This window comes from Bufo bufo, chromosome 2, assembly GCF_905171765.1.
Source record: "Bufo bufo chromosome 2, aBufBuf1.1, whole genome shotgun sequence".
Classification (NCBI taxonomy): Eukaryota; Metazoa; Chordata; class Amphibia; order Anura; family Bufonidae; genus Bufo; species Bufo bufo.
Window position 1 is genome coordinate 350,107,977 of NC_053390.1, and position 13,574 is coordinate 350,121,550.

Consider the following 13,574-nt stretch of genomic DNA (forward strand, 5'->3'; position numbering starts at 1 on the left):
GCCCCTTCAAACGGAGCTCACGAGCGGACAGCAGAACGCTAGTGTGAAAGTAGCCTTACACAGGGGACCCTGAGGATGACCCGCACCAAAGGCAAGACAAAAACTTGTGCACCCCGGCTCCATCGCAGATGCTACCGGAGATATTCTGACTCACCAGGCACTCCATCATGGCGGAACCTGTGGCGTCTCCTGCAAGCCCTGCCTCTTCCACTGAAAGTGATCTCCTGTCTGACCCAGCCACTCCAGACCAAGGTCAGACAGATTTGTACAAGAACTTTGCCTCTCTGTTCCGTAATGAACTCTCGCAGGCCATGGCGGAATTTACCCGCCAAATCCAAGACTTAGGAAACATGGTGTCTGACCTGGAGACAAGGACAGATGATATCTCGGATGCCATTGGTGCAGACAGGGAGGACATCAACTTCCATGCGGCCCAGTTAGCCACCCTTGAGCTGAAAATTGAAGACCTAGAAAATAGGTCACGCAGAGGCAATTTGAGGGTCAGGGGACTCCCAGAGACTTTCACCGACCTATCTGCTACCCTACTCACTTTGTTTGCAGCCCCGCTTCCTCAAGCTGATACAAGCCAGCTCGGAATGGACAGAGTGCATAGGGCCTTGGGAAAGTCCCGGGCCTTGGAGCTCCCGAGAGATGTTGTACTGAAGTTTTATTATCCGGAGGAGAGAGACAAGATTTTGGCGGCAGCTCGGAATTTGACCACCTTAACCGGACTCCCCTCCTCAGTTCATTTATATGCTGATCTGGCACCGTTTACACTCCGCAGACGCAGGGAGATGAGACCGATAACACAAGCCTTACAAAAGGCGCAAGGGCGCCATAGATGGGGGTTGCTTTTTGCTCTCTCCTTCCAACTGAACTCCCGTACTCATAAATGCACTCACTGTCTGAAGGTTGTGAGGTTCTCTAACGTTCTGGGATACCGATAGAGCAGTCATCAACACCTACCGCCGAGACTGCAGCGACCGGCCAGGGTATGGACAAGGGTACCAGTTGCCGCTTCCTCTACACCTCGTTCACCTGCCCCCTGAGGCATACTCATTGAGGATCGTCTACTGCCTCTTCTACAAGGATGGTGGGACTGTTCTGCTCACGACACCCGTTGCAAGTGATTCCATTCATTACTGTTTTATTTATTTTTATTTATTTATTTTATTTTTCCCCCCTTTTTCTTTTTCTCATTAGACCTATCCCCAATTTTTCACAGGGATTTGGCGTGATGGACTTTCATGTTGCATCCTACATTAGGGCTATCTGGGGTGGGGCCTGTAAAAGGCGAGTCCCTCGGCCTCCCCCCATCTGGCTCATGTCCTATATTCTGCCAGGCTTGGCACAATTTTATTTTCTCTGTTATATGCTGTCGAGCACCATGTTACCTGCTATTTGTTTTACTTTTTCCCTAGGGGGTTTTTCTGTCCCTATATTGGGTAGTCACTGGTCATTTTTGGTTTGTAATGGCATGGGGCGTCGTCGGGCGCTCTCTCGTACCTATACAACTTTCCTTATTATTCTATCATGTGTAAGAACCTAACCCATAATGTAAGGGGATTTAACTCCCCGCAGAAGTGCAAAATTGCATTTTCCACTTACCTGAAACATGCGCCAGACGTCGTCTGCCTCCAGGAGTCGCACTTCACTACCAATTCTCACCTGAAATACCTCTACCCGCAGTACACTAGATTTTTTTTCTCCATATATCGTTCTAAAAGCCGGGGTGTGGCTACAATGCTTAGAAACTCATTCCCATTCTCTATATCTCAGTCTATTATAGACCCTGATGGTAATTTTGGTGGGTACCTTTCGGGATATCTTATGTATAGTCAATGTCTATCCCCAACTGACAACCCCATTTCCTTTTCTGTAATATTAAGTTGCTTATTGAATCCTTTCTATGGTGTGGGGACTTCAATTTCGTCATCAATCCCCTTTTGGATCGCTCTTCCCCTCCCCCTCATCCATCTTTCCACTCAACCCACGTACACCAGGTTTTTGAATCTCTACCCTTAGCCGACACGTGAAGAGAACATAATATCCCCCGAAGGAGTTATAGTTACTATTCTCCGGCCCACCATTTGTATACTCGTATCAATATGATCTTGGCCTCTTGTTTGCCATACTTCCTATACTCCAGGCATATTGTGTCTCCATTGTCCAAACATGGTGTGGCTCTAGCGGAGTTTGCTTTCTCGGGTCTGGGCTACACTTTCCTGGAGGCTGAATGAGTCTCTTAACTCGCCCCACTATACATGATCAGCTCCAGGCTGAGCTGCAGACCTTCTTTACCGAGAAAGTCACTCCAGAGGTAGACCCTATGTTAATATGGCTTACTCCTAAGGCTTTCATGCAAAGGGAAACTTACAGGAGTGGTGTCCCGACCTAAAAGGGAACGGAATTCCACTCAGATTGCTTAGGAATCTAAACTGTGTATACCAGGCATGCTCAACCTGCGGGCCTCCAGCTGTTGTAAAACTACAACTTCCACAATGCCCTGCTGTAGGCTGATAGCTGTAGGCTGTTCGGGCATGCTGGGAGTTGTAGTTTTGCAACAGCTGGAGGGCCGCAGGTTGAGCATGCCTGGTGTAGACTGATCCGAGCACATCAAATGGCTCCGTCACTCTACCTTCATAAAGCTGAAAAGGACACTAAGTTGCAGGTAAAAATGCTGCTTTCCCATAACACTGAAAAGGCTATCTGATGGACAGCCTCCTACTATAATAAGTATGCCAACAAACCAGATAAATGGCTGGCCCGTCAGTTGAAATCCCACTCCCTCAGGTATCTCCTGACGCACTAGCTAGTCTTAACGGAGTGGTCACCGCAGAGGAGGTAGAATACACCATCAAAGCCTTAAAGGTGGGTAAGGCCCCTGGACCTGATGGTCTCTCAGTCAGCACTTTATTATAAAAAAATTCACCCCCCTACCGATCCCACATATAGTCCATTATTGCAACCATCTTTTACAATGAGCTATGCCCCACCAGAGTTCCTCTCTGCTAAGATTACGGTAATACCTAAACCAAATAGAGACCACCTGGTGCCCTCTAATTACAGACCGATCTCCCTCAATTATGATAAAATCTTCACCTCTATTTTGGCTAGCCGGCTTAACCGATTGTTGCTAGTACTTGTACATAAAGATCAAGTTGGCTTTATACCAGGTAGGGAAGCGCCAGATAACATCTCAAAAATCTTGAACTTCGATCAAGCGGCAAATAGGACTCATACCCCACTAGCAGTCTTAGCCCTTGATATTGAAAAAGCCTTTGACACAGTGGCATGGCATTATCTCTCACGGGTTCTAGGCACTATGGGCATCAGGGGATCTTTTTTGAGGGCAGTTCAATCTTCAATCAAACACCTGAAGCCTACTTGAAACTCCCGGTGACTCATTTTTCACCCATTCTGATCCAGAGGAGTACGCATCAGGGCTGCCCCTTGTCCCCGGCTTTATTTGCTCTTGCAATGGAACCCCTTGCTATTCATATCAGATCTAACCCTGATATCACTGGTCTTTCTGTGGGTAACACTGAGCATAAATTAAATCTCTTTGCTGACGACCTCCTCTCCCTCACTAAACCCATCCTGTCATTCCCATCCCTGTTGAAGGTGTTGGACTCTTTCTCCGCGGTCTCGGGGCTCTCTATCAATCATTCTAAATCGGAGCTCCTTCTTTGTAATACCCCACCCCAGGTTAGATCTCTCCTATCGCAAAAGTTCCCATTCCAGATCAAACATAACTACATCCCATATCTGGGAATATCATTGCCTAGTAGATTAGATACAGTATATAAAACTAACTATCCTCTTTATTGCAAAATTAAAGAGGAGCTCCAGGACTGGAGATCCCTCCCAGTTTCCTGGATAGGCAGGAATCACATTATTAGAATGGTGATCCTCCCCAGACTTCTTTACTTATTTAGAACTCTCCCTGTCCCGGTACCCAGTACTGATCTGAATGTTTTGCAAGCAGAGTTCCTGAAGTTCATATGAACTGTTAAGCGTCCTCGTATATCTCGGCAAGCAATGTTTTGCCACAAGTCCCAGGGAGGCCTTTCAGTTACTGACTTCCTTAAATATTATAAGGCGGCCCGATTGGCACAACTGTTCCTGACACGCCTTGAACCAAGGGCCCATCCTCTGTGGATATCTTTTGGAGCAATCATTGTTGCCCCTTATACTTGGAGGGCCTTGATTTTGTCCTGACTCCCACTACCGCCTATTGTCCGCATATGATCCCTCTTATCCCATTATTCGCTGCTGCTCTGGCAATCAGTCAGGTTTAAGTCCTCTTTAAAGTCTGACAACTCCCCGCTAGAATATATTCTAGGTAACCCTGCGTTCCCTCCTGGACTCCAAGCACATACATTTGCTTGGTGGATCTCCTATAAGCTTTGTTCTTTACACAACTTTTTACCAGAGGTAAACTTATATCTATAGATGACTTTAAGGAAAAACATAACCTCCCTAAGAGGGAACTGTTCAACGCTAACCAGATTTTTTCTTTTTTACGCCATCTACCACCACTTTTGATTATACACCCTTTGAACATTCCACTATATACTCTTTATATAAACAGGGTTTTCTGTCTAGGATTTATGGGACACTTAATGCTCTTCCGGAGGGAGCTAAGCTACCATATATGAAGGCTTGGGAGGAGGATCTGGATCTAGTTTACCCAACCACCAATGGCACCAGCACTCCCAGACTTTGACTAAAGGCAGATGGCAAACTACTTTAGCAGAAACATCGATCAAAATACTTCATACCTATATGGTCCCAGCCAAATTACACTGTATATACCCAGAAGTCTCTCCCTGTTGTTTCCGTGGATATGACGAGGAAGGCACAATGCTTTAGAGTAAATCATTTTTATTGGCATTTTAGTAAAGCACAAAGATAAAGCCATACATCTGAGAATTCTTGCTCAAAATAGCATTTGCAAACGCTTATACAATAGGGTTACTCCTAAAGCGTAATGTGCATATGGTTTGCGTAGTATGAGTAAAGTACATTAAGGTCTGCAACAAAAGACCATAACAATCAGGGGAAAAGGGGGAGGGAAAAAGGGGGGAAGGGAAAGAAGAGCCTTTAAGTAACAGTGTTGTCTAACAGCATTGAGTAGTAAATAGTTATCCAAAATTTATGGTGAGTAGTTAGGATTGTGGAGCCAAGGACCCCAGGTAAGTTGCTTGGATCTAGGAGAAACAGTCGTGCAAGATATTGAATGTTCATACCTGCACGAGGTATTAACCTCTTGTATGACCTCAGCCAAGGTCGGTGAGGTTGGTTGCTTCCAGTGACGAGTAATAATTAGCTTAGCACTAAGTAAGACATGTCCTGTAATATTCCTAAATACCGGGGGGATAGTGTGTATAACCCAGAAACAAGAGAGCTAGCTCCAGGATAGGTTTAATATTTTGGGTTGCCAGCCCCGATATCAAGTCAAAAACACTGTGCCAATAGGGGGTGAGTATCGGACAGTCCCACAGAATATGAAGTAAGGAGCCTTTAGCGCCACATCCTCGCCAGCAATGTGGGGAGGATGAGGGGTAGATTATGTTTAACCTCTGTGGAGTAAGGTACCATTGTAATAGGGTCTTAAGCCCTGCCTCATAATGGGTGACGCATTTAAAGTTAGAAGCCAGGAACCTAATAGCTAGAATCCACTCTTCATCTAAGAAAGTCTTCCCCAGTTCACGTTCCCAGTTTTTTATGGGTAAGGTCTTGGTGAACGTGGTTTTGTCTCCTAATATGTCATATATGTATCGTGTGGTGTGTCTTTTGAAGAGGGGTGGGAATTGAAACAATCTTAGTATGCAAGAGTTTATTGAAGGTGGAGATTGTTTAATATTTGCAATGAAATGTCGTATTCGCAGGTAGTTATAGAATTCTGTGTGCGGCAATGCGTATAAGCTATGAAGTGTTTCAAAGGGGAGGAGGTGGCCACCTGGCATTATTTGGGATATAGAGATGATCCCCTTTCCCCGCCAGTTTGTCAGATTAATGTCAGTGATGCTGAGTTCCAGTGTGCTTATGTCTGCTTGAGGTAACAGGGTGGATTTGGAATCTGTCTGTACTCTGTGAATTGTGGACCATAGACTGCCAACATGCTGTACTGTCAGTAACTCATTGTGCAATTTGGAAGGGTTCCATAACGAGTGGATCAGGTAATCTTTTAAGGTAGCATGTTTAATCGTATGGGACTCTATCTGAATCCAGGCTTTCGTATTGTTAGGGATCCACCATTCCCGAGCAAATGAGTGTTATGGCTCGGAAGTAGTCTTTAATATCAGGGAGGCCTAATCCTCCAGCGTATTTTTTCTTAGTCAATAAGGCTCGAGCTACTCTGGGTTTGGTCGGACCCCAGACATACTTGCCCAAAATCGACTGTGCCTTTTTGAAGAATGTTGCAGGGACCGGAATTGGTAAGGCACGAAATATACACTGCTCAAAAAAATAAAGGGAACACAAAAATAACACATCCTAGATCTGAATTAATTAAATATTCTTCTGAAATACTTTGTTCTTTACATAGTTGAATGTGCTGACAACAAAATCACACAAAAATAAAAAAATGGAAATCAAATTTTTGAACCCATGGAGGTCTGGATTTGGAGTCACACTCAAAATTAAAGTGGAAAAACACACTACAGGCTGATCCAACTTTGATGTAATGTCCTTAAAACAAGTCAAAATGAGGATCAGTAATGTGTGTGGCCTCCACGTGCCTGTATGACGTCCCTACAATGCCTGTGCATGCTCCTGATAAGGTGGCGGACGGTCTCCTGAGGGATCTCCTCCCAGACCTGGACTAAAGCATCTGCCAACTCCTGGATAGCCTGTGGTGCAACGTGACGTTGGTGGATAGAGCGAGACATGATGTCCCAGATGTGCTCAATTGGATTCAGGTCTGGGGAACGGGCGGGCCAGTCCATAGCATCAATGCCTTCGTCTTGCAGGAACTGCTGACACACTCCAGCCACATGAGGTCTAGCATTGTCTTGCATTAGGAGGAACCCAGGGCCAACCGCTCCAGCATATGGTCTCACAAGGGGTCTGAGGGTCTCATCTCGGTACCTAATGGCAGTCAGGCTACCTCTGGCGAGCACATGGAGGGCTGTGCAGCCCTCCAAAGAAATGCCACCCCACACCATTACTGACCCAATGCCAAACCGGTCATGCTGGAGGATGTTGCAGGCAGCAGAACGTTCTCCACGGCGTCTCAAGACTCTGTCACATGTGCTCAGTGTGAACCTGCTTTCATCTGTGAAGAGCACAGGGCGCCAGTGGCGAATTTGCCAATATTGGTGTTCTCTGGCAAATGCCAAGCGTCCTGCACGGTGTTGGGCTGTAAGCACAACCCCCACCTGTGGACGTCGGGCCCTCATATCACCCTCATGGAGTCTGTTTCTGACCGTTTGAGCAGACACATGCACATTTGTGGCCTGCTGGAGGTCATTTTGCAGGGCTCTGGCAGTGCTCCTCCTGTTCCTCTCTGCACAAAGGCGGAGGTAGCGGTCCTGCTGCTGGGTTGTTGCCCTCCTACGGCCTCCTCCACGTCTCCTGATGTACTGGCCTGTCTCCTGGTAGCGCCTCCATGCTCTGGACACTACGCTGACAGACACAGCAAACCTTCTTGCCACAGCTCGCATTGATGTGCCATCCTGGATAAGCTGCACTACCTGAGCCACTTGTGTGGGTTGTAGACTCCGTCTCATGCTACCACTAGAGTGAAAGCACCGCCAGCATTCAAAAGTGACCAAAACATCAGCCAGGAAGCATAGGAGCTGAGAAGCGGTCTGTGGTCACCACCTACAGAACCACTCCTTTATTGGGGGTGTCTTGCTAATTGCCTATAATTTCCACCTGTTGTCTATTCCATTTGCACAACAGCATGTGAAATTGATTGTCACTCAGTGTTGCTTCCTAAGTGGACAGTTTGATTTCACAGAAGTGTGATTGACTTGGAGTTACATTGTGTTGTTTAACCACCTCAGCCCCCAGTGCTTAAACACCCTGAAAGACCAGGCCACTTTTTACACTTCTGACCTACACTACTTTCACCGTTTATTGCTCGGTCATGCAACTTACCACCCAAATGAATTTTACCTCCTTTTCTTCTCACTAATAGAGCTTTCATTTGGTGGTATTTCATTGCTGCTGACATTTTTACTTTTTTTGTTATTAATCGAAATTTAACGATTTTTTTTGCAAAAAAATGACATTTTTCACTTTCAGTTGTAAAATTTTGCAAAAAAAAACGACATCCATATAGAAATTTTGCTCTAAATTTATAGTTCTACATGTCTTTGATAAAAAAAAAATGTTTGGGTAAAAAAAAAATGGTTTGGGTAAAAGTTATAGCGTTTACAAACTATGGTACAAAAATGTGAATTTCCGCTTTTTGAAGCAGCTCTGACTTTCTGAGCGCCTGTCATGTTTCCTGAGGTTCTACAATGGCCAGACAGTACAAACACCCCACAAATGACCCCATTTCTGAAAGTACACACCCTAAGGTATTCGCTGATGGGCATAGTGAGTTCATAGAACTTTTTATTTTTTGTCACAAGTTAGCGGAAAAAGATGATTTTTTTTTTTTTTTTTTCTTACAAAGTCTCATATTCCACTAACTTGTGACAAAAAATAAAAAGTTCTATGAACTCACTATGCCCATCAGCGAATACCTTGGGGTCTCTTCTTTCCAAAATGGGGTCACTTGTGGGGTAGTTCTACTGCCCTGGCATTCTAGGGGCCCAAATGTGTGGTAAGGAGTTTGAAATCAAATTCTGTAAAAAATGACCTGTGAAATCCGAAAGGTGCTCTTTGGAATATGGGCCCCTTTGCCCACCTAGGCTGCAAAAAAGTGTCACACATCTGGTATCTCCGTACTCAGGAGAAGGTGGGGAATGTGTTTTGGGGTGTCATTTTATATATACCCATGCTGGGTGAGAGAAATATCTTGGCAAAAGACAACTTTTCCCATTTTTTTATACAAAGTTGTCATTTGACCAAGATATTTATCTCACCCAGCATGGGTATATGTAAAATGACACCCCAAAACACATTCCCCAACTTCTCCTGAGTACGGCGATACCAGATGTGTGACACTTTTTTGCAGCCTAGATGCGCAAAGGTGCCCAAATTCCTTTTAGGAGGGCATTTTTAGACATTTGGATACCAGACTTCTTCTCACGCTTTGGGGCCCCTAGAATGCCAGGGCAGTATAAATACCCCACATGTGACCCCATTTTGGAAAGAAGACACCCCAAGGTATTCAATGAGGGGCATGGCGAGTTCATAGAATTTTTTTTTTTTTTGGCACAAGTTAGCGGAAATTGATATTTTTAATTTTTTTCTCACAAAGTCTCCCGTTCCGCTAACTTGGGACAAAAATTTCAATCTTTCATGGACTCAATATGCCCCTCACGGAATACCTGGGGGTGTCTTCTTTCCGAAATGGGGTCACATGTGGGGTATTTATACTGCCCTGGCATTCTAGGGGCCCTAAAGCGTGAGAAGAAGTCTGGAATATAAATGTCTAAAAAATTTTACGCATTTGGATTCCGTGAGGGGTAGGGTGAGTTCATGTGAGATTTTATTTTTTGACACAAGTTAGTGTAATATGAGACTTTGTAAGAAAAAAAAAAAAAAAATTCCGCTAACTTGGGCCAAAAAAATATCTGAATGGAGCCTTACAGAGGGGTGATCAATGACAGGGGGAGTGATCAATGACAGGGGGGTGATCAATGACAGGGGGGTGATCAATGACAGGGGGGTGATCAATGACAGGGGGGTGATCAGGGAGTCTATATGGGGTGATAACCACAGTCATTGATCACGCCCGTGTAAGGCTTCATTCAGACGTCCGGATGCGTTTTGCGGATCCGATCCATCTATCAGTGCATCCGTAAAAATCATGCGGACATCTGAATGGAGCTTTACAGGGGGGTAATCAATGACAGGGGGGTAATCAGGGAGTCTATATGGGGTGATCACCACAGTCATTGATCACGCCCCTGTAAGGCTTCATTCAGACGTCCGGATGCGTTTTGCGGATCCGATCCATCTATCAGTGCATCCGTAAAAATCATGCGGACATCTGAATGGAGCTTTACAGGGGGGTAATCAATGACAGGGGGGTAATCAATGACAGGGGGGTGATCAGGGAGTCTATATGGGGTGATCACCACAGTCATTGATCATGCCCCTGTAAGGCTTCATTCAGACGTCCGGATGCGTTTTGCGGATCCGATCCATCTATCAGTGCATCCGTAAAAATCATGCGGACATCTGAATGGAGCTTTACAGGGGGGTGATCAGGGAGTCTATATGGGGTGATCACCACAGTCATTGATCATGCCCCTGTAAGGCTTCATTCAGACGTCCGGATGCGTTTTGCGGATCCGATCCATCTATCAGTGCATCCGTAAAAATCATGCGGACATCTGAATGGAGCTTTACAGGGGGTTGATCAATGACAGGGGGGTAATCAATGACAGGGGGGTGATCAGGGAGTCTATATGGGGTGATCAGGGGTGATTAGGGGTGATCAGGGGCTAATAAGGGGTTAATAAGTGACGGGGGGGGGGGGGGGGTGTAGTGTAGTGTAGTGGTGCTTGGTGCTACTTTACTGAGCTACCTGTGTCCTCTGGTGGTCGATCTAAACAAAGGGGACCACCAGAGGACCAGGTAGCAGGTATATTAGACGCTGTTATCAAAACAGCGTCTAATATACCTGTTAGGGGTTAAAAAAAACACATCTCCAGCCTGCCAGCGAACGATCGCCGCTGGCAGGCTGGAGATCAACTCTCTTACCTTCCGTTCCTGTGAGCGCGCGCGCCTGTGTGCGCGCGTTCACAGGAAGTCTCGCGTCTCGCGAGATGACGCGTATATGCGTGACTGTGCGCAGCGCTGCCACCTCCGGAACGCGATCCTGCGTTAGGCGGTCCGGAGGTGGTTAAGTGTTCCCTTTATTTTTTTGAGCAGTGTATATATAAGCTTGGGAAGGGTCATCATCTGGAAAGAAGCCACTCTACCCACCCAGGACAATGCTTTCATAGCGAAGCTAGTCAAGTCACGTGACAGAGTGGCTAGAAGGGGGTGATAGTTCCTATCATAAAGAAGCGAGCAAGGTGAAGTAATCTTCACTCCTAGATATGGGATTTCTGACGTTTGCCAGTCTAGTTCATGAAAGGATTGTAAAATGGCTTTTTCCTTCTGAGGTGTTAATGGTTAATGCTTGGGATTTAGTGTTGTTAATCTTATAGTAGGAAAGGGAACCATAGTGTGAGATCATTCTAAGGGCAGTGTCTAATGAGTTAATGGGGTCAGTTACAGTGAGAATGATGTCATCCGAATAAAGTGTAATTTTATGGGATCTTCCCCCTATTTCCATCCCTGCTATTGCAGATGAGTTTCTTATAGTCTGTGCCAGGGGTTCCAATGCTAAAATAAATAATAGGGGTGATAGGGGGCATCCCTGTCTAGATCCATTGGTGATTCCAAACGAATCTGACAGTACTCCATTGACCCATACTTTCGCGGAGGGAGAGGAGTATAGGCAGTGGATGGCTTGTAGTATTTGTCCTGAAAAACCCATATGACGAAGTGTCGAAAATGCGTAGTCCCAATGCAGGCGATCAAACGCCTTTTCTGCGTCTAACGTGATCGCGAGCATTGGGAGACCCCGCACCTCAGCATAATTAAATAAGTCCACAATTTGCTATGGTATTGTCAGAGGCCTGACGGCCTGGCACAAACCCAGTTTGGTCCGGGTGGATCAGTAATGGTAGGAGAGGAGCTAATCTGTTAGCAATGACTTTTGCAAAAATTTTGACGTCAGAGTTGAGCAGTGAGAAGGGCCGGAAATTCTGGGGTACATCAGGTGTTTTGCCAGGCTTTGGAATGGTGACAATTAGCGCTTCTAGCATATCTGGGGGGAAAGAGTGCCCCTCCTGTACTGCATTAAACAATTCCAACATATAAGGAGCTAGGATATGCTGAAAGTGGCGAAAATATTCATTAGAAAGTCCGTCGGGGCCAGGGGATTTGCCTATTGGGAGTGATGTGATCACTTTCTTAATTTCTGTTATTGAAAACGGAGCGTTAAGTGACTGTAATTGTGATTGGGAGAGGGTAGGAAGGGACGCTTGCGAGAGGAACTCTTCCACTAAAGCAGAGTAGTTCTCAGGTAGTAGAGTGTCATCTCTTAGGTTGTATAGTGCTTGATAGTATGTTTTAAATTGGTTAGCAATGTCTCTGGGATCTATTAATTTCATCTTAGTGGTAGGATGTACCAGATGAGAGATTTTTGACTTTGACTGTTGGGTTTTTAGTTGTTGTGCTAAAAGTCTGCCCGCTTTATTACCTTGGGAATAAAATTTGGATTGGAGCCTTAGAAGGGATTTGTGGTAGTTTTGGAGTAGTAGGCTGCTAAGTTTATTCCTTGCAAGTCTAAGTTCATTAGAGGTCTGGGGGGTGGGGGAGGATTTATTTGTGGCTTCTAGGTCGGCAATGTGTTCTAAGGTTTGTGTAACATCTCGCTCTCTGAGTTTCTTCACTGTGGAGTTCAGCTTAATCAAAGATCCCCGTATAAACGCTTTGTGGGCTTGCCACAAGACAAATTGGTTTGAGACTGATCCACTGTTAAAATGAAAGTATTTATTCAAATGAGCGGAAAGTTCCAAAACATGTTTCGGATTATTGTAGAGAAATGCATTATTCCTCCAGATAGGGGCTCTTGAAGATTGAAACTGTTCCTCAAGGGTGATAGCGATCGGGGCATGGTCCGACCATTTAATAAGGCCAATCTCGGTAGATAGTGTGTGGAGTAGGGAGGGATGGTCCACCATAAACATAACTATCCTTGAGTATGTCATATGTACCGGGGAGAAAAAGGTATAGTCCCTCTCCAGGCTATTTTGAGCTCTCCATATGTCAGTTAGTCCCTCAGAACACAAGGAGGCAACCCCTCTATCTAGTCTCCTTGCAGGGGATGTGGAGTCAATGTCAGGTTGTAAAGCGGTATTAAAATCCCCACAGAGGATTACTTTCCCCTGTTTGAGCTTATTCACATTGCACATCAGTTTGTGTAGGAAGGCTAATTGTCGGGAGTTGGGGGCATACAAGTTAACTAGTGTATATGTAATGTTATTGATGGAGCAAACTAGAATAATATAGCAACCATTTGGGTCAAGTTTGGTTTTGATGGGAGTATAGGCAACAGTGTTTTTGACAGCGATCAGGGTACCTCTCTTCTTCCTGTCACAGTGGGAATGCAGAACATTAGGAAACAGGCGGTGGCGTATTCTATCGGCGTCTTCTTGTAGTAGATGAGTCTCCTGAATACATAAAACATCAACATTAGTTGTCAAAGCCTCTTTCCACATGTAGGATCTTTTCTGAGGACAATTAAGGCCCTTGACATTAAGGGACATAATCTTGAGACCCATGATGTCAAAGGAGTACAATTATCCCAGCTCCTGCAAAGATGAAGAGGACACAGTAAAAGTACGCAATGTCAATCCGTAAGATTACAATTACTAAAGGCACTATTG